This window comes from Erinaceus europaeus, chromosome X (assembly GCF_950295315.1).
Source record: "Erinaceus europaeus chromosome X, mEriEur2.1, whole genome shotgun sequence".
NCBI classification, from domain to species: domain Eukaryota; kingdom Metazoa; phylum Chordata; class Mammalia; order Eulipotyphla; family Erinaceidae; genus Erinaceus; species Erinaceus europaeus.
This window is the reverse complement of record NC_080185.1, coordinates 96,602,183-96,624,266: the sequence shown is the minus strand read 5'-3', so window position 1 is coordinate 96,624,266 and position 22,084 is coordinate 96,602,183. Positions and strand designations below refer to the sequence as shown.

Sequence of the window (22,084 nt, the reverse complement as noted above, 5' to 3'; positions counted from 1 at the left end):
CAGGAGAGGAATTGCAGGATCATAGGGTAGGTCCATTTCTAGCCTTCTGAGAGTTTTCCAGACTGTTTCTCCACGGAGGTTGGACGAATTGACATTCCCACCAGCAGTGTAGGAGGGTTCCTTTGACCCCACAACCTCTCCAGCATTGGCTGCTATTACCTTTTCTGATGTGTGACATTCTCACAGGAGTGAAGTGGTATCTCATTGTTGTCTTTATTTGCATTTCTCTGACAATCAGAGACTTGGAGCATTTTTTCATGTGTTTCTCAGCCTTTTGGATCTCTTCTGTGGTGAATATTCTGTCCATGTCCTCCCCCCATTTTTGGATGGGGTTATTTGTTGTCTTGTTGTTGATATTTGCAAGTTCTTTATGTTTTATGGATTAGTGTAGTTTTTAGTTTAGCTTAGCTCAGCTGAGATTGTGCTGCATCCTGCATGAATAATGATACTGCGTACAACCCAGCCATGAGTCCCAGGTCGTCTGTTACCCGCCCGTGAAGCCAGCCTGGCGAAAACAACATATGGCGCCTACAACGTGGGACCGGACTTGCGCAACTCCCAGATAAGTGAAGACTTTGCCTACCTATGCACTATGGTCCTCTCTTCTGCTTACGAAGAGGTTTGCCAAAGCCTCTACTGTTTCATCATGAGACAGTTACTCTGTCTCTGGAACATTTTGCTCTGGGCCACACTTTGTTTCCCTGACCGGGAACTTTGGTTTCTTGCGACCCTAATCATAGAGCTTGGGAGATGCACTGAGATTTCTCCTTGGACTTTCTGGATTCCCTCTCCCATGTTTCCTGAGGAAAAGGACTACATTTTGCTCCGGGCCACAGTTTGGTTCTTTATGACCATGATCGTAGATCTTGGGATATGCATGGGGATTTCCCCTGGGACTTTCTGGACTTCTTCTCGAATGTTTCCCATGGAGAAGGACTACTTTAATTTGAGGAGCATTCTCAAGTACCTTGGCAATCCCCAAGAATGGAGACACGTGGTTAGTTCTACTTTCCTGATTGGATTCTTTCTTCGATTGGAAGACGCTTTTAAAAGTAGATGCCTGAAGCAATACAGCAGGAACAGTCAGAAGCACCCTAAATGGAATTTCAATGAGCTTTTTGGACTAGGACGCCCTCCGGGGACTCTTGATGCTACATGGTGAGATCTGTTTCATAAGAGAGTGATTTGAATGACTGAATTTTTGTTTGACATTGACTTAAAAAAAAAATGCTAGATGCAGCCATGATTTCTAGAGACATCCAGAAATAATCCAAAAAAAAATTTTTTTCCACCTTTGATTTCTTTTTTTACGTCTTGGCATAAATCTGAAATGTTTAATCCTGAAATGATATGAGTTATGGGCGGGGTAGATAGTGCAATGATTATGTTAATTATTCTCATGCCTGAGGCTTTTAACCGTGATTCTTCTGTTTACCTTTCCACATTTTATTGAGTTTAAACTGTTTAAACAACCTTAAAAATCATACTAGAAAGGACTTCCAATTATAATGGAGTTATCAATTATAGTAAACTTCTAATCTGCTACAAGTTTTGTTTGACAAGTAAGTGAATTTCAGCTGTCAAGTCTTCACATGAAAAAGCATCTACTCAAATGGAATTCCTGGAAATCCATTTGTATCCTGTTCTCTGACATCGCCCACAAGATGGAATGACTACAACACACCCCCGGAAACCAATGATGTGACCTGGCACGACCTGAAGAAACAGATTCACAGACTCCAAAGATCACTCTCTACAGAAAAGCAGAATTCTGGTGGCCGACATTCCCCATCGAGACAGATATGCAGCGTTTCATCCCTTGGCATTTTCTTCTGTGGTCAGCTACTTTGGACTGACACCTCCATCGGACTTACTGGTACACGCTGCTGTGTTTCTCAAAGACTAACTTCAGCCAATTGCCTTGAGACTTTATAGACCATGTCCCCTCACCTGCAGGCTCTGCCCCAGAGTCAGAAAACTCTCCCTCCTTATTAGGTTACGCCCACAGAGTCAGGAAACGCCCTTTGAGGCAAGAGATGCCCCCAGAGGCATGAAGTGCTCCCAGAGGCAAGACATGCCCTCTCGCCTGCTAGGCCTTGCCCTTTGAGGCAAGAAACGTTCCCCTTGGCATCACACTGGTTATTGCTGCTCGCCTATTTTGTTTTCCATGTCTTATGCCAGTTCTTTTGAAAACGCCTGTACGATATAGGTTTCTGTTCACCCCACAATCCTGATACTATGGCCATTAGTTAAAAAGAAAGGGGGAATTGTTGGTTTGTTTCTAATTCTACTTCTAAAAACCTTTTCTGTTTCATTTGGTTTAAATCCCCCCTGCTTAACACTGCATTCTATTTACATAACCACTCTATTCTATTTACATAACCACTATTAACAAGCACCACCCTCCCTCCAGGGCATTGGTGGTTCAGTGGTAGAATTCTTGCCTGCTCCGCCCCCTCTCCTTGTCATACCCTGATTTTCACCAGTCACTTTTCTCTCCACCCTCTCTGCGTCGCATCTTATTCCCACCCTACTGGGCTAGTATATTTATAAGGACAAGATTGTAGTTTTTAGTTTAGCTTAGCTCAGCTGAGTTTGTGCTGCGTCCTGCATGAATAAAGAGATACTGCGTACAACCCAGCCATGAATCCCGGGTCGTCTGTTACCCGCCTGTGAAGCCAGCCCGGCGAAAACAAAAGATTAGGCCTCCTTCACTTTTATAGATTAGTTACCCCCTTTTGACGTGAAACCCCAAACTATCAATAGAAAAAGAGAAACCCTAAGCACTAAAGAGCAATCAGCAATACTTCTTACCCAGTCTGTGTGCTTTGCGCCATGTGCGCTTAATCCACTGTGCTACCGCCGGCCCCCCAGCAATACATCTTCTACTTAGTATCACTAAATTGTGTTGGGTTCTATCTCTTTTTTTTTCAACTCTTTAAAGATCTGGTTATCAGGAATGACTAGATTTTTTTTCTAAAATTATTTTTATTAATGATTTAATAGTGGTTTACAAGATCATAAGAGTAAAGGGGTTTAGTTCCATACTGCACCCACTGCCACAGTTCTGTGCCCTCCCCCCAACTCCTATCCTCCCCCCTTCAAGGATAAACACCATAGTTTTCACAAAATCTCAGTGTCAGTTTGGCTACTTTTAAAAATCAGTTCATGGGGGTGCCAGGCAGTAATGCAATGGGCTGAGCACACCTGGCACAAAGCGCAAGGACAGATCTAAGGATCCCAGTTCGAGCCCTGGCTCCCCATCTGCAGGGGGGCCACTTCACAAGCGGTGAAGCAGGTCTGCAGGTGTCTATCTTTCTCTTCCCCTCTCTGTCCTCCCCTCCTCTCTCCATTTCTCTCTGTCCTACCCAACAACAAGGACAGCAACAATAACAATGATAAAGAACAAGGGCAACAAAAGGGAAAAAATGGCCTCCTTGAGCAGTCGATTCGTTGTACAGGCAGGAGTCGTAGTGCAGGCACCGAGTCCCAGTGATAACCCTGGAGGCAAAATAAAACCAAACAAAAAAAATAATTTCATGTGTATCAATTCTTCCTCTTTTAAAAAACACTTTTCTTTATTTATTGGATAGAGACAGCCAGAAATTGAGAGGGTAGGGGGAGATAGACAGGGAGAGAGATAGAGAGATGCCTGCAGCCCTGTTTCACCACTTGCAAAGCTTTCCCCCTGCATATGGGGACTGGGGACTTGAACACAGGTCCTTGTGCATTGTAATGTGCATTCAATCAGGTGTGCCACCATCCAGCTCCCTCTCTTTTTTTATATGTCATTTAATTGGGGAGAGTTTAAAGATTTACAATACATCTGTTGACACATGGATAAAATTTATCATGTCATCATGATATGTGTCTGCAAAATAGAGAATGAAACTCCCCCCATTTTTTATTTATTATTAATAATGAGTTACAAGATTATCAGATTACAAGATATAGTTCTACACAATACCCACCACCAAAGTTCAGTACCCCACCCTCCCACGCCTCAAAAGATAACCACCATAATAGAAACTTTAAAAAAAATATATTTATTTATTTATTTATTCCCTTTTGTTGCCCTTGTTTTATTGTTGTAGTTATTGATGTCTTCGTTGTTGGATAGGACAGAGAGAAATGGAGAGAGGGAGGAGAAGACAGAGAGGGGGAGAGAAAGATAGACACCTGCAGACCTGTTTCACTGCCCATGAATCGACTCCCCTGCAGATGGGGAGCCAGGGGCTCAAACCGGGGACCTTACGCTGGTCCTTGCACTTTGCGCCACATGCGCTTTACCCGCTGTGCTACCACCTGGCTTCTGAGAGAAAGACTTTTATTTCCAGTTGTGCACATTTGTTTCTCCTTCAGACTTTAGGAATTTCTGGCCCCTAGTCCCACTCTAGCTCTGCCACCCACCACAGGGACACACACCCCTCCCAGAAGTTTCCGGAGAGCCCCAGCCACTTCCTTGTTCCTCAGGCTGTAGATGAATGGGTTGAGCATGAGGGCGATCTTGGTGTAGAAGGCAGAAACCACCTTGTCCTGCTGGGTGGAGTGGTAGGCCTAGGGCTGTGTGTTGGTTATCATGGCGGCCCCCATAGAAGAGGAAGACCACAACCATGTGGGAGAGCAGGTTGCAGCAGCCTTCTGGTGCCCTTTGGCTGAGCACATGCGGAGCATGGCCACCAGGATCCAAAGGTGGGAGGCAGAGTTGAACAAGAAGGGCAGGAGCAGTTTGGGAACACAGCATATGTAGGTCATGGTCTTGTAGAGGGAGGTGTCTGTGCAAGCCAGCTTGGATCAGTTCTTATTTATTTATTACCAGAGCAATGCTTCACTCTGGTTTATGGTAGTGCTGGGGATTGAAGCTAAGAGCTCAGACCCCAGGCTTAAAAGTCACTTGTATAACCATTAGGCTGTTTCTCCAGCCTTCAATTCTTTATATTATGAGCAAAACCATCTGGTACTTGAAATGACTAGATTTTTAAGAGGCTTAGGTTTATTAGCGGAATCACTCAGTGCATTGTGGACTCTATTAAAATTGTTCATTTTAATCCTTATGGCAACTGTGGCAGATCCCACTAGTAGCCTCAGCAATATTCTTTTGGTCTTTCTGGAGTTGAGTTTCCCCTCTCTCCCCCTGGCCAAAGAAAGCATAGTCCTCTCCAAAAACTTGCCTTCACAAATACTCCTTCCTCAAGTCAAGCAGGTTCTGGTGAGGGCAGCAGCTGCCCAGACAAAAACATGACCTTCCAGGCTTTTTTTTTTTTTTTTAAAGATTTGTTTTTATGAGAGAGACCAGAGCGCAGCTCAGCTCTGGCTTTATTTATTTATTTTTTTCCCCCAATGTCTGATAGGATAGAGAGATCTTGGGAGAGAAGGGAGAGACAGAGAAGGGGAGAACAAGAGAGACACCTGCAGCACTTTTCACCACTTATGAAATATCTTCTACAGTTGGGGACCAGGGGCTTGAGTCCCGGTCCTAGTGTGTGGTAATGTGTGTTCAACTGAATGCACCACCACCCAGCCCCCAGACACCTCTCTCTCTCTTTCTCTCTCTCTCTCTGAGGCCTGTGACAGTATCTTGGGCAAGGAGAATAAATAAGGTTTGCTGCAGACTCAGCTAGCTTGCCCCTTTGTACTTTTTTTTTTTTAATATTTATTTATTCCTTTTTTTTTGGCCTTGTTGTTTTGTTGTAGTTATTATTGTTGTCATTGTTGGACAGGACAGAGAGAAATGGAGAGAGGAGGGGAAGACAGAGGGAGAGAGAAAGATAGACACCTACAGACCTGCTTCACCGCTTGTGAAGCGACTCCCCTGCAGGTGGGGAGTTGGGGGCTCGAACCGGGATCCTTACTCGGTTCCTTGCACTTTGCGACACACATGCGCTTAACCCGCCGTGCTACAGCCTGACTCCCACCCTTTGTATTTTCTGTTCTTCCTGAGTAAGGATGTGCTCCTTGGAGGTAAAGATGCCTTCCCCTAAGTTGTTTCTTTATGGGACAAACATGCACTCCTTTTTAGTGAAACCTCTGTGTTCACCTCTCCTCTCTGCAACTGAATACAAGCTAGCTAATATAGTTGTGCTCTGGCCTTTGCAGCAGTTGTAAAATGTATCATGCATAGAATGATTGGGACTCATATATAGGATTTCAAAACTGAGTTAAAGAAATCCCCCTCTCTGCCTCCTCTTGAGTTCCATTTCGCTTTTAATTCCTCAGAGGAGACAACCATCTGCTGTGTGGTAATACATTTTCCCAAGTTGATTGTCTTTCCCTTCAGAAATTAGTCTTGTTCTCATTTTTAAAAAAGATTTTATTTATTAATTAATGAGAAAGGACGAGAGAGAGAAAAAAAAACCCCACTATCACTCTGGTATATGTGCTGCTGGGGATCGAACTCGGGACCTCCTGCTAGAGAGTCTAATGCTTTATCCACTGTGCTACCTCCCAGACCACACACACCCTCTCTATCCATATATATATGAAATGAGTTTTCTTTCCTAGTTTCCATTATGATGATAAACAAGATTTTTTTTTAAAGCACATCACTACTAGAACAAAGACATTGGGAGAGAAAACAACAAAAAAATATTAAAAGCCAGAAAGCAGATGGACAAGTAGTTACTGACCCGGTAGACTAAAGGAGACCAAGAGGGACCGGGCAATGGCACATCCAGTTGAGCTCGCACATTACCACATACAAGGACCTGGGTTCAAGCCCCAAATCCCCAGGGTGGGGAGGGGGGTTATGTCATGAGTGGTGAAACAGTGCTGCAGGTGTCTCTTCCTCTGTCCCTCTCAATCTCCCCCTCCCCTCTCAATTCCTCTCTGTCATTCATAAATGAAAAATAAATACATAGATAAGACCAATAAACAAGTTAAATTCTAGAAAGTCTCAGGATTTGGAGGCACCACATATCTGAAAGTGAGACTGGAAAACAAGAGGTTTCATTGAAAGGGTGTGTCAGTCAAGATCTAGCCAGGAGGTAGAAACCACATCAATTACTTGAAAAGAAAGAATTAACTAGAAAGAATTGGGGTGGGGGTGCCACAGTGGCCTTACATATGTGCAATATCATAACTTCTGAGCCAACTTTTCCATCCTTTTTATTTCAGCTAGAGAGAGAGAGAGAGAGAGAGAGAGAGAGAGCGAGAGAGCGAGAGCTCTAACACAGTACTGGAGCTTTCCTCTTGTGTCACAGTTACTCCCATGTGGTACTGGGACTGGAACCCAGGTTACAGTCATTGCAAGGCATGCACACTACCAAGTCAGCTATCTTTCAGCCCAATGTAAAGAAATATTAATTGGGCATAAAAATGATTAACTAGGTAACTCAAAGGGTGTAGGGGAATTCTGAGGCATTATGGAGGCAGTAACTACGAGTGGCTACTACTCCCAGGGCTATGAAGAAAGGATGGAGTGGGGTCAGACAGTGGTGTATCTGGCTAAGTTATTACATTATAGTGCACAAGGACCCAGGTTCAAGTCCCTGGTCCCCACCTGCAAGGGGAAAGCTATACAACTGGTGTAGCAAGTGTCTCGCTTTCTTTCCTTCTCTACCTTCTCCTCACCTCTCAATTTCTCTCTGTCTCTGTTCAATAATAAATAAATAAAACTATAATTAAGAAGGAGGAGGAGGAGGAGGAGAAAGGATGGGGCTAGTAGAGCCTTGAAGCTTAAAGGATGGACCCATGGAGCAGGAACTCAGAGCCCCAAGGAGGAAATGCTGCTTAGCTAGTGCTGGTGGCTCTGGTGGTGGTGGGGGGGCACAGTGAGGCAGGTAGGGAATATGAGGGTCAAAAAACCTGTAACTGACGCCAACTATTGCTGCAGGAAGGAATCCTTGCAGAAGGGAAGAACACGGGGATGGGCTTTGCTCTCACAATAGTAGGAAGACAACAGGAAGTCACTTGTCCCTTCCAGTTCTCCTCTGTTGCCCTCTTTGGGCAGAGCCCAACAGGCCTAACAGGCTAGCTGGCCTCGTCACTGGTCAGCTGAAACCCAAACCCAGTGCTGCAGGATGAATGCAGAAGGGTTGGATTTAGAGACAGCATAGTAAAGGCAATGTTGGTCTTTGATGCAAGCTTAAGCCCAGATCTCTAGCCTCAGCAAGGCAAGTGCTACTCCTCTCACTCCAGACAGACTCTGAGCTGTATTCTCTGGAGCGTGGAGAGTCTCTGGACATTAAGCTCTGTTGCCATCTCTAAGAAGTTGACAACCCAAACCAAATAGTTGAAATATCCTGCTGTCGGTTTAGTGTTAGCTAGAGCAGAGTGAAATCTGTAATCAGTATCCCCACTAAGCTCTTCTTTCAATCAGATTTTCAGGTTATAGCATATTTTTAAAAAATATTTATTTATGGGGCCAGGTGGTGGCGCACCTGATTGAGTACACATGTTACAATGCACAAGGACTCAGGTTCAAGCCCCTGGTCCCCACCTGCAGGGGGAAAGCTTCACAAGTGAAGCAGTACTGCAGATGTCTCTCTGTCTCTTTCCCTCTGTATATAACCCTTCCTCTCAATTTCTGGCTGTCTCTAGCAAATAAGTAAAGATAATAAAATTTAAACAAAATAAAATTATATATATATGACCCTCAGCTCTGGCTTATGGTGGTCCAAGGGGATTGAACCTGGGACTTTGGAGCCTCAGGCATGAGAGTCTCTTTGCATGACCACTATGCTATCTATCTCTGCCCTAAAATATTTATTTATTTAATAATGAGAGTGAGGAAAAGAGAACCAGAGCATCACTGTTGGCACATGCAATGCCAAAGATTGACTCTTGTTGTGAGTCCACTCTGCCTCCTCCCAGGATGCTTAAAGTTATCATCTTAAATATAAACAGATAGACTATAAGACATATCAGAAAACACTAAGTTGCAAGACAGACAGCAAACAGTAAAAATAATAAAAAAAAATTAAAGGAACTTGGAGGAAAGAGATTATTCTGAAAAATATTACCTTCAATATTTAATGCTTTTTAGGAAACAAAAGATAATACAACCACATAAAAATAAATAAAGGGGGGGTGGCAGTGGTGCAGCAGGTTAAGTGCACATGGCACAAAGCGCAAGGACCGGCTCAAGGATCCCAGTTCGAGCCCCCGGCTCCTCACCTGCAGGGAGGCTGCTTCACAAGTGGTGAAGCAGGTCTGCAGGTGTCTATCATTCTCTCCCCCTCTTGTCTTCCCCTCCTCTCTCCATTTCTCTCTGTCCTATCCAACAACAACAACAATAAACAACAAGGGCAACAAAAGGAAAAAAATAGCCTCCAGTTTTCCACAGAGGTTGGACCAATTGACATTCCCACCAGCAGTGCAGGAGGGTTCCTCTGACCCCACAACCTCTCCAGCATTTGTTGCTGTTACCTTTTCTGATGTATGACATTCTCACAGGAGTGAAGTGGTATCTCATTGTTGTCTTTATACGCCCGTCCTTTTGCTTTGCGCCATGTGCGCTTAACCCGCTGTGCTACCGCCGGCCCCCCCTTTTTAAAAGCTGATTAACTGTGTAGGGTTTTGAATAATTTTAGTAAAGATAAGTGCTATCCTATCCATAGATTTATAACATAAGAAACCCCAATTTAAAAAAAAAATATATATATATATATATTTATTATTGGATAGAGACAAACAAATTGAGAGGTGAGGGGGAAATAAAGAGGGGAGAGAGAGAGAGGGAGAGAGAGAGAGCTGCAGCCCTGCTTCACTGCTCATGAAGCTTTCCCCCTGCAGGTGGGGACCAGGGTCTTAAACCAGGGACTTTAATGTGAGCACTTAAGCAGGTGCGCCACCACCTTGCCCCCCCCCATTTTTTTTTTAAACGAAAAGAGTCAGGACCAGGCGGTGGTGCACCTGGCAGAGCATGCATATTACAGTGCACAAGGACCCAGGTTCAAGCCCCCAGCCCCCACCTGCAATGAAGCAGTACTGTGGGTGTCTCTTTCTCTCCGTCTCCCTCTCTAGCTCCTAATTCCCTCTCCATTTCTGACTCTATCCAAAACAAATCAAATATTTTAATACAAAGCAAAGAAAAAGATCCATTTACTAACGAACTCCGAGGCAAATGAGATTTAATCAAGAAAAGAAGGAATGCGTGATATACTCCGCTGTGAATACTAGTTACAGTGTGTGCACACTGTACTCTTATTCCCTTCTAGATCCATCCATGGTTCTCCGTCAGTTCTGTGCCCAGGAAATAGACCTCTTTGGACACCACCATCAGGCTCTGTGCCCTCTGACTCTCCGGTGAGTTCTGCCCCGTAGGAATCTCAGCAGGAGAGCAGAAGGAGGGAGGGAGGAGGATGGGCTGGGGTTGATGACAGACCTGTCTAGGAAGTACCTCTCTCTGGATTGTACGGTCTCAGCTGCATGGTCCTCTCAGTCTGGCCATGATACTTGACGACGGTTACAGCTACTACCAAGCAGCTTGCTTCCCCTGTGTGGTTTCTAGTCTTCAGGTTCTTTGGGACCTGGGAGTGGAAATGGAACCTCCCCAACGCCCCAGTTTCACCAGTCCTATCCCTGGTGGTTTCTCTGTACTCTGCCCACACCTGTGGGTCCCTGATTAAACTCTTCTCAAATTACCCAATTTGAGGGGGCCATCTGTTTCTTGGTAGGATTCTGAATGATAATGCAAACAACGAATGTTGACTGAAAACTCAGGTGGGGGTGGTGGGGAGAAAGGTATATATTTGAGGGAGGTGTATGGAATGTAGTTAAATCCTCATTATCCATAAGAAAAAGATTCTACCTAAAAGCAAGAAGTTTAAGAAATAGGAATATATTCATTTTATTTATTATTATTTTTTTATGTGGGGCATTACTCAGTTCTGGTTTATGTTGGTGAGGGGGATTGAACCTGGGATTTGAGCCTCAGGCATGAGAGTCTCTTTGCATAACCATTATGCTATTTACCCCCGTCCATATATTTTACTTAGAAGATATGGAAGGGGGAGTTGGGCAGTAGCACAGTGTGTTAAGTGCACGTGGCGCAAAGCACAAAGACCGCTGTAAGGATCCCAGTTTGAGCCCCTGGCTCCCCAGCTGCAGGGGAGTTGCTTCACAGGCAGTGAAGCAGGTCTGCAGGTGTCTATCTTTCTCTCCCCTTCTCTGTCTTCCCCTCCCCTCTCCATTTCTCTCTGTCCTATCCAACAACAACGACATCAATAACCACAACAAGGGCAGAAAAAGGGAAAATAAATATTTTTTTAAAATTTTTAAAAAAGAAGATATGGAAGGGGAAAAATCACAGAAGAAACAAGAAAAAGGGGGAAAAAGGAAATGAAGCTCTTTCTGATTTATTACTTTTAAAATTTTTGATTTATTATTTGCATATCTGAGTGGTAGCTTCTAAAGTTGTATTTTGGGGAATGTGGTTAGAAGACTACGAGTGAATTCTGAAATGGATTTAAGGAGTGTCTATCAGTTATTTAGTTAGAGCACAGTGAGCATTATCAGCATTATTATTAGTAGGGAGGGTATAGGTGGTTTTGTTAAACTTCAATATTATAGTTATGTGGGGAGATGTCTAGTGTAGTTTTAAAATCATGAAATGGGCTCAAAAAGCTTGACAGTAACTATTTTAAAATATTGGTCGAAGGCAGATGCCTTCATATCCAAACTAACTGTGGTTCAAGGACTAAGCAATTCTCTGTGGATGCAGTTGCATTGCAGATGGCTGGCAGGAGTAATGATTCACTGTGCTGGTGTGAGGCCCTGCCAGCTTAACGCTTCCACATGCAGCTCTTATTATATTCACCCTGTGCATTATAACGTTCTTGGCTTGCTAACTAATAAAGAAATAAACCCAGAGCCTCTCTGCTAGAATGATAGATTGCTTTATCATGGAAGCCACTGCCTACAAAGAAATATAATTGTTCAGGATGGAGCTTATTGAGAACAACACAATAAGGTCAGCAAGCAAGGATAAAAATTATATCCCATGCACAAGAAATGGGATGGAAACTCAGACTAATTTGCAATTAACTATACTTAAGCTTCCAGCCAGGTGATCTAGGGCTTAAGCAAATAGAATTCTGAGAGTACAAAACCTAAACACTATTTTACTGAACTAAGCATTTCACTTTCCTTTTGTGAGAGGGATGGAGAATGAGGTACAGGCTGGTGAAATAAATTGAAAATGTGTATTGTTTTCTGTCTAGCCAAGATGTGAATTGAAATTAAATCTTCACGGTACCACATTTATCATACAGGGTTGAAACCAGGTAATTGTGAAATACCAACTGCGTTTGTTATATCATTTCTGTAATATCAATTCTGTAATATCATTTCTGTTATAGCAATTCTGTATATAGACATTGGGAAGAAAAGGAGGAACTGATCATAATTTCCCCTAGCAATTTGTGTAAAGGTGGCACTGATGTAAAGGTGGCAGTAATGCTCATGCCCTGGAAGTCTACCTGTTTAACTTCTTCAAAACTCTCAACAGAAATGACAGATGCAATTTTTTTTTTTTAGCATGAGCATAAACTCTGATAAGTGCTTTTCAAGTGTATTTTTCCCCCAACTCTTCTATCACTTATTGAGGGAAGGTTAATTAATGTACAGGATTGTTGTTGTCACCAGGGGACATTTCCACATTTACCCAAGATTGGAATCAGCACATTTCACCCTCCACCAGACTGTCACTCTCTTCCACTGGAGGGACTTGGATCTCCAGCCTCCCCTTGGTGCTCCTCTCTTCCCCACTCTGAGTCCCTATATCTGCTGCAATAGCTCATGGTCCATCGAGCATTCACCCTGTGTTGTTCATTGCTTTGTTTCAAAAGTAGTTTTATGGCAACTAGTTGTGGATAGGGTGTGTGTGTGTGTGTGTGTGTGTGTGTGTGTGTGTGTGTGTCTGTCTGTCTGTCCTGGGTCTCACAGTGTGTAGTTCTACTGCTCCTGGGATGACTCTCTTTCTCTTTCTCTTTCTTTCTTTTTTTTAATATTTATTTTATTTATTTATTCCCTTTTGTTGCCCTTGTTGTTTTATTGTTGTAGTTATTATTGTTGTTGTCATTGTTGTTGGATAGGACAGAGAGAAATGGAGAGAGGAGGGGAAGACAGAGAGGGGGAGAGAAAGATAGACACCTGCAGACCTGCTTCACCGCCTGTGAAGCGACTCCCCTGCACGTGGGGAGCCGGGGTTCGAACCGGGATCCTTATGCAGGTCCACCTGCGCTTAACCCGCTGCGCTACAGCCCGACTCCCCTTCTTTTTTCCTTTTTTCCTTCCTTCCTTCCTTCCTTCCTTCCTTCCTTTCTTTCTTTCTTTCTTTCTTTTTTTCTTTCTTTCTCTCTCCCAGGGCATCACTGATCCAGGCTGACTTTTTTTTCCAGACAGAAAGAGGTAGAGAGTGAGAGAGATGTCCAGGTGGTGGCTCACCTGGTTGAGCACACATGCTATAATGCACAAGGACTTGGATCCAAGCCCCCCACCCCACCCCCATCTGCAGGGGGAAAGCATCATGAGTGGTGAAGCAGTGTTGTAGGTATCTCTGTCTCTCACACTCTCTATCACCCCTTCCCTCTCCATTCCTGGTTGTCTCTATCCAATATATAAATAAAGATAATTCAAAAAAAATTTTTTTTAAGGAGAGAGAGAGAAATCAGCACCAGAGTTTCCCCCAGTGTGGTGGGGGCTGGGCTCTAACTTGGGTCATGTGCATAACAAAGCAGGCATTCTTCCAGTTGAGCTATCTTGCCGGACCGGACCCCTTCTTTTCTTCTTTCTTTCTTTCTTTCTTTCTTTCTTTCTTTCTTTCTTTCTTTCTTTCTTTCTTTCTTTCTTTCTTTCTTTCTTTCTTTCTTTACCAGAGTATTGTTCAGCTCTGGTTTATGGTGTTTTGGGAGATTGAACCTGGGCCTTTGGAACCTCAAGTATGAGAGTCTCTTTGCATAACCATTATGCTATCTCTACCCCCCTTTTTTAAATTGAAGAAGAAGAAAGAGAGAGAGAGAGAGAGGAAGACAGAGAGGTGCATCACAGCACTGGTTGGTCCCCACCTGGGGAGCTTCTCTTTGGCGTCACTGTGCTATTCTTGCTCTACCGAGTGAACTATATTTGGACCCACCCCCATGTGAATAAATTAGCAATAAAAACTTGGTCCCGGGGCCAGGAGATAGCTCACCCAGCAGAGTGCACGTTTCACCACATGTGAGGACCTGGGTTAGAGCCTCCAGCATCACATGGGAGCACCATGCATGGTAGTGTCATAAATGGTGAAGCAGTGCTGTAGTATCTCTCCCCGCCATCTCTATCTGATACTGGAACAGTGAGATTGTGTTGTTGCGAAGCTCTGGTGCTAGGGGCAAAAAAGTTGGTCCTTACGTAATAGGAATGCTGATGATTATTGTCACCAGGGTTATCACTGGGGCTCAGTGCAGGCACTATGAACCCATCGATCCCGGCAGCCATTTCTCCCCTATTTTTATTTGATAGGAGAGAGAAATTAAGAGGGAAAGGAAGGAGGGAGGGAGGAAGGCAGGCAGGGAAAGGGAGAGACCTACCAACCTGATTCACTGCTTGTGAAACTTCCTCTCCCCCCTCCCGCCCCCAAAGGTGGGGAGCAGGGTCTCAAACCCAGGTCATGTGCTCAACTGGGTGCAGCACCACCGTTGGCCCCAACAGCTTTTTAATCCAATAGTATATCCAGGTCTGTGCGGTGGCGGGAAGGGGAAAGGGAATGTAAAAGGTTGTACCCAGAACCCTGGTCTCAGGAAAATGTCGCCACATCGCCTGGAAGTACAGAAGCAGCTGGAAGGCTTGTGTTCTCAGGCGCCAGCCCTTGCTGCTTCTTCAGGTGGGATCGTGATGTGGGGAGGTTGGAATGAAACTCGCTTCTCTGGCCTGCAGGCTCTTGTCAGGCAGAACAGATTTATGCCCCTTGTGTGTTTACCTCCCAGCCCCACAGAGAGCTCACAGAAGAAGGAAATGGTGTTCTTTTGTCAAGAAGTTTCCAGTCTTCGTATGTACTCATGAAACAGTTGGAACTTGAAATCAGATTGCTTTTAATCAAGGGAAAAGCTGTGCAAATTGAGGAGTGCATTTAGCTGAAGGGCTCTCCCCTCTCCCCCATGCCATTCGATGACTTGTTGGGAGAAGTCCTGTCACCTGTGAAGGAGCTGTTTTTGTTTTTTTTTCCAGAATGACTGGACCATACAAGCGAGCATAACATCCAATATGCACTTGCGAATCTACTGCGAAAACCTGCCTATCCTAAAGCTCGTCTGTCTAGGCTCTCAAAACCCCAGATACCTATTTGCCTTACGTTGCCATTTACCTCCTGGTAAAGTGTACAAAGCTTGCTTCCAAGAAGTGGGTTCCAGGAGGACCGGGTCCCAAAGTCTGCCCACCAGCCGTGTCTTACCACTTGGTGACACAGCAACACAGAGTTGTGTGGCAGGTGGCAATGCACCAGGCAGGTTCTTTGTTGCAAATAACATCCCTTCTGACTGGCTCAGCAAAGAGGAGAGGATTGGGGCTGCGAGATAGCTCACCTGGTAGAGTGCACACTTTCCACTTGCCAAACATTCATGTGTGAGCTTTTTGCTCCCAGCACCACGTGGAAGTACTATGCCTGACATCAGGAGAAGCTCCATGAATGGTGGAATAATATTGTGATATCTCTTCTGTCTATCTGTCTCTTTGTTTCTTTTGTACCTGAGCACTGCTCAGCTCTGGCTTATGGTGGTATGGGGGATTGAACCTGAGACTTGCAGGCGTGAAAGACTCTTTGCAGAACCATTATGCTATCTACTTCTGTCCTGTCTTTCTCTCTATATATGTGGTTGAAAGACAGAGGGTGGGGTGGGAGTCCTAAAGGAACAGTGAGATTGTGCACACATAAGGTTCCAGTGGGTAAAAACGACGGCAATAAAAGTACACCAAGGGCCGAGAAATAGCTCACTGGGATGGTACGTTGTTTTGCCATGTGTGTGACCCAGCTTTGAGCCCGGCCTCACCGCATTGAAGGCAGCTTCTGTGCTGCGGTCTCTTTCACTTTCTCTCTCTCTGCCTTTATCTAAAAAAAAGAAAGCAAGGGGGTCGGGTGGTGGCGCAGTGGGTTAAGCACATGTGGTGCTAAGCTCAAGGACCGGCGTAAGGATCCCGGTTCAAGCCCCGGCTCCCCACCTGCAGGGGAGTCGCTTCACAGGCGGTGAAGCAGGTCTGCAGGTGTCTGTCTTTCTCGCCCCCTCTCTGTCTTCCCCTCCTCTCTCCATTTCTCTCTGTCCTATACAACAATGAACAACATCAACAATGGCAATAATAATAACCAAAACAAGGCTACAACAACAAGAGCAACAAAAGGGGGAAAAATGGCCCCCAGGAGCGGTGGATTCATGGTGCAGGCACCGAGCCGAGCAATAACCCTGGAGGAAAAAAAAAAAAAGAAAGCAAAGAAAAAGAATACACTGAGAAGCTCACAGAGTCTCTAGGACATTGAGAGCTTTAGGTCTGTAAGCCTGAATGGGGCCGCTGATACTGCCCCCATTTCTGGGCATGAGCACCCCAGCACACAAGGCCAGTGCTGGAAGTAGGGCACACACACCAGGACCTCCACGATGGCTGCCCAGAGGCCGAATTCTCTCCTTCAGCCTCTGCCACCCTTGCTGGGATGCGTTCTGGACTTTGACTCTGCCTTCACCCTCTTCCAAACCCACCCCTCTCGTGGGAGCGGCACTGCACACCCACACCCTGGCTGCAAGGTAATCTGAGAAAGTCTGTTTGTGCCTTCCACCTTGGGAAGCAAAATGTACAAAGTCCTCCTGACACAGGAAGGGTGTGCAGACGTGCCAGGCAACCACAGAGCCAGGGAAATGTTGGCGCATTAAGCGAGCCTGAGGCAGAGCGCATAGAGCTCCAATAGCACACTGTTGACCTTTCTACATGCTGCCTTGGTAACGCTGGAAATGTAGCATTTCCCATGGGTTAGAAGAGTGCAGTGATTCACTTCTTCATCTGCCGAGGGGTGTTTGCGAGCTGGGGTGATCCAGGGAAGTAGCAACAGCTGCAGTCAAGAGCCGAAGAGGGCCACGTAGCTTAACAATTGCCTCCTGATAATCACACGCCACCAGTGATATTCATGATGATGACAGTCACTAAGAAGAGCCCTGAACTATACTCCAGATACTTATCTGCCCGATGAAGCCACACACTGAGATGCTTTACATCACCAGTCCAGAGGGAGATACAAAATTAAAAACCACAAAGAGATAGCACCTCAAGCCTATTAGACTAGCCATCATCAAAAAAGGCAAACGAGGAAAGGAAACCCTTGTGCAGTGTTGGTAGGAATGCAAGTTGGTGCTGCCACGATGGAAAAATAGTACGGAGATTCCTAAGAAAAACATTCAAATTGAAGTACTATACGGTCCAATAATTTCACTTCTGAAGATGATTCAAGGGAAATGAAAACATTAAGCTTGAAAAGGTATCTGTGCCCCCATATTTATTGCTGCACTATTTGCAACAGCCTAGAAATCTGTCTAGGTGGTCTTTGACGCTGAATGGATTAAAAAAAAAAAAAAAGAAGGTACATATAGACAAAGGAATCCGATTCCATAATAAAACATGAGGCAGTAAGCCAAAGATAAATGCAGTGTGGTCTCACGTGTGAAATCTAGAAAAGTGTAACTGAACACAATAAAATTAACCCAAGCATCAAATTCATAGAAAAATAAATCAAACTAATGGTTACTGAAGGCGGAGAGCGGGGAGAAGAGGGATTGGAAGATGAGCAGAAGATAAAAGTGTCCAGTTAGAACAGAAAGAAGTACTAGGGATGTGATGTACAGCGTGGTGACTGCAGCTGGGATTGCTGTGTAACATGAAAGTATATCACTAGAGTTCTCATCACAAGGAGAAATTTTTGTTCCTTCCTCTTTTATTTTTATTGTATCTACATAAGAAGAGGGATGTCAGCTAAGCCTAGTGTGGTAATTATTTCCCAGGATATATATATACATCAAAACATCAGGCTGTGTGCCTTTATTGTGTGTCAACTATTTTTCAATGAAATTGCAAGCACGCACACACGCACGCACGCACGCACGCACGCACAGAAACAGGACTTCAGTTTTCTCTTCGGAGCTGGCTCATAAAGCTTCAGCAAGGGTTAGCGGCTGTATTAGTTTCCCGTAGCTGCTCTAACAAATAATCACAAACTGAATGGCTTAAAGCAACACACCTTTTACCTCCCCTTTGCTTTTGGTTGATTTAACATTGGTTTATAATATTAGAAGATGTCAGATAGTTTCACATGTATGTGTGTGTACAACTCACTGCTTCCATGATCAACGACAATATACATTCAACGTAAAAGCTTTATTTATTTATTTTAAATTATTTATTTATTCATGAGAAAGATAGGTACATGTGCTGCCAGAGATTGAACTCAGGACCTCATGCTTGAGAGTCCAATGCTTTAACCTCTGCACCACCTCCCAGACCATAGCTTTATTTATTTTATCTTATGTGAGGAAAGGGAGGGAGGGATACCAGGAATATGCAGCTCTAGAAATTGAACCCAAGGCTCCCTCACATATGTAGGACATATGCTGTACCTGCAGAGCCTCGCTGACCACAAAGCAATACACATTTATTTCCTCACAGTTCTGGGGGCTACAAGTCTGAAGCTACTTCTCACTTAACAGATACAATGTCTGCCTTCATCTTCGTGTGTGTGTGTGTGTGTGTGTGTGTGTGTGTGTGTGTGTGTGTGTGTGTGTGTGAAAGGGGGGGCAGGTGGTGGTGCACCTGGTTGAGCACACATGTCACAGTGTGCAAGGACCCAGATTTGAGCCCCTGATCCCCACCTGCAGGGGGAAAGCTTTGCGAGCAGTGAAGCAGTGTTGCTGGTGTCTCTCTGTCTCTCTCCTTCTCTATCACCCCCTCCTCTCTCAATTTCTAGCTGTATCTAAAAAATAAATAAATAAATAAAGACGAGGGTGGGGGAAAGAGAGAGAAAAGGAAAAAGAGAAAGGGAGAGAAAGAAAGGGAGAAAGAAAGAAGTATCTTCTTCTGCCTTTTATTCTTCTCAGTGTCCACACACAATCACCAGCTTTCAGACAGTGATTTTTTTTTTTCTTTACCAGAAATCCTAGCCGTACTCTGATGATATTTGTTGAGATAATTTGTTTTAACACTAGGTTCTGGGGGGAGCGCCAATTTCCCAACACTATGTCACTATAGCTCCACTACCCTCACCTTTTTTAAAAAATATATATTTTCCCCCATTTTTTTGTTGCCCTTGTTATTGTTGTCATTGCTGTTGTTGTTGGATAGGACAGAGATAAATGGAGAGATGAGGGAAAGACAGAAAGGAGGAGAGAAAAATAGACACCTATTTTACCACTTGTGAAGCGATGCCCCTGCAGGTGGGGAGCCGGAGGCGCAAACAGGGATCCTTACACGGGTCAGTGTGCTTCTTGCCATGTGTGCTTAACCCGCTGCGCTACAGACTGGCCCCCATCCCCTCTCAATTTCTTTCTGTCTCTGTCCGCCTGGCCCTCCTGTCCTCACTCTTATAAGGATCAATGTTATTACCATTAGGGCTTGCCTTGATAATCTAGGATGATCTCTTTATCTTCTTTTTCCTCTTTATCTTACAATCATTCATTTAGGGGCTGGTGGTGGTGCATCAGGTTCAAGCCCTTGGTCTCCACCTGCTAGGAGGAAGTTTCCCAAGTACCTGGTGAAGCAGTGCTGAAGGTGTCTGTCTCCCTCCCGCTCTATTTCCTCTTCCCTCTCAGTTTCTCTCTGTTGTATCGAATTAAAAACTATATATATATATTATATATATAAAATATATATTTACAGAAGCCAGACCTTCCACCTTCTGCACCCCATAATGATCCTGGGTCCATGCTTCCAGAGGGATAAAAAAATAGGAAAGCTGGGGGCCGGGCTGTAGCGCAGCTGGTTAAGCCCACGTGGCACGAAGCACAAGAACTGGCATAAGGATCCCGGTTCCAGCCCCTGGCTCCCCACCTGCAGGGGAGTCGCTTCACAGGCGGTGAAGCAGGTCTGCAGGTGTCTGTCTTTCTCTCTCCCATTTGTCTTCCCCTCTTCTCTCTATCATCAACAACAACAATAAAAAAACAACAAGGGCAACAAAAGGGGAAATAAATAATAAAAAATTTAAAAAAAAGAAATTCTCTAAAAAAGAAAATAGGAAAGCTTCCAATAGAGGAGATGGGATACAGAACTCTGGTGGTGGGAATTGTACCCCTCTTATCCTATCCTCTTGTTGATCATTAGTAAACCAAATAAAAAAGCATAATTTTTTAAAATTTTTATAAATGACTTAGCCAGGATTACTATTAAGTTAGTGAGGCCAATCCCTGAGCCTACTTTTTTCTTCTTCTTTTTTTTTTTCTTTTTGCCTCCAGCATTATTGCTGGGGCTTGGTGCCTACACTAAAGATCCACTGCTCCTGGAGGCCATTTTCCCCTTTTGTTGCCCTTATTGTTTATCGTTGTTGTTATTATTGTTGTTGTTATTGTTGTCCTTGGTGTCGGATAGGACAGAGAGAAATTGAGCGAGGAGGGGAAAGACAGAGAGGGGGAGAGAAACATAGACACCTGCATACCTGCTTCACCACTTGTGAAGCGACCCCCCTGCAGGTGGGGAGCTGAGGGCTCGAACTGGGATCTTTTTTTCTCTCTCTCTCTCTTTTTTTAATTGGGGAATTAATGTTTTACATTTAACAGTAAGTACAATAGTTTGCACATGCATAACATTCCCCAGTTTCCCATATAACAATACAACCCCCACTAGGTCCTCTCAATCCTTCTTGGACCTGTATTCTCCCCACCCACCCACCCCAGAGTCTTTTACTTTGGTGCAATACGCCAATTCCATTTCAGGTTCGACTTGTGTTTTCTTTTCTGATCTTGTTTTTTAACTTCTGCCTGAGAGTGAGATCATCCCATATTCATCCTTCTGTTTCTGACTTATTTCACTCAACATGATTTTTTCAAGGTTCATCCAAGATGGGCTGAAAAAGGTGAAGTCACCATTTTTTTATAGCTGAGTAGTATTCCACTGTGTATATATACCACAACTTGCTCAGCCACTCATCTGTTGTTGGACACCTGGGTTGCTTCCAGGTTTTGGCTATTACAAATTGTGCTGCCAAGAACATATGTGTACACAGATCTTTTTGGATGGGTGTGTTGGGTTCCTTAGGATATATTCCCAGGAGAGGAATTGCAGGATCATAGGGTAGGTCCATTTCTAGCCTTCTGAGAGTTTTCCAGACTGTTCTCCATGGAGGTTGGGCCAATTGACAGTCCCACCAGCAGTGTAGGAGGGTTCCTTTGACCCCACACCCTCTCCAGCATTTGCTGCTGTTACCTTTTCTGATGTATGACATTCTCACAGGAGTGAAGTGGTATCTCGTTGTTGTCTTTATTTGTATTTCTCTGACAATCAGAGACTTGGAGCATTTTTTCATGTGTTTCTCGGCCTTTTGGAGCTCTTCTGTTCGATCCGGGATCTTTACACTGGTCCTTTTGCGCTACTGCCAGGCCCCCAAAGCATAAATATTTTTTTAAAATCTTTAATTTAATCACACCTGCAAAAACTCCTTTTCAAAATAAGGTAATTATCTCATGTCTTAAATATTAGGACATACTATCATTAAGGGATATTATTAAAAAAGGGGGGGACACATTGTTCAATTTGCAACATGATAGATGAGGACTATGGAAGAAAAGACTAGAAGAATCAGACAAGACTGTGCCAAAAAATATTATGTCGTCAGGTCCCTTCTTAAACTTCTTCAGCCAACCTCTAGTATCTACTAAATGTGGCAAAAACTAAATAACCCCTACCCCTAGACTTAATTCTTAGAGTGATAACTCCTTTGACATAATCTCTTTGAAGCTGGCTTCAAAGCTGCCACAAGTCAAACCATTTGGAAAGCAAAACAAAGGTTATTAGTTAAGAACATAGCTTGGCAAGTGCAGACACAAACCTGACTTGATCTCTCATATTTGTTCAGATGGATGTGAGTTTTAAATAGCTGATTCTTGCTGACTCAGCAAGGCTAACTGCAAGCTAGCACCAAAGACTTGTC

At 44.2% G+C, this 22,084-nt stretch overlaps 1 long non-coding RNA gene across 1 annotated transcript in view; it reads left to right on the top strand.

Annotated features, from left to right (window-relative positions):
- Positions 1 to 10,237, top strand: part of LOC132535729 (uncharacterized) — a 133,743-nt gene extending 123,506 nt beyond the window's left edge. Inside the window, exon 5 of the long non-coding RNA XR_009547450.1 lies at positions 10,158 to 10,237. This is a non-coding gene — a long non-coding RNA (uncharacterized LOC132535729). The remainder of the gene's footprint in view (positions 1 to 10,157) is intronic.
- The last annotated feature ends 11,847 nt before the right edge of the window (positions 10,238 to 22,084 follow it).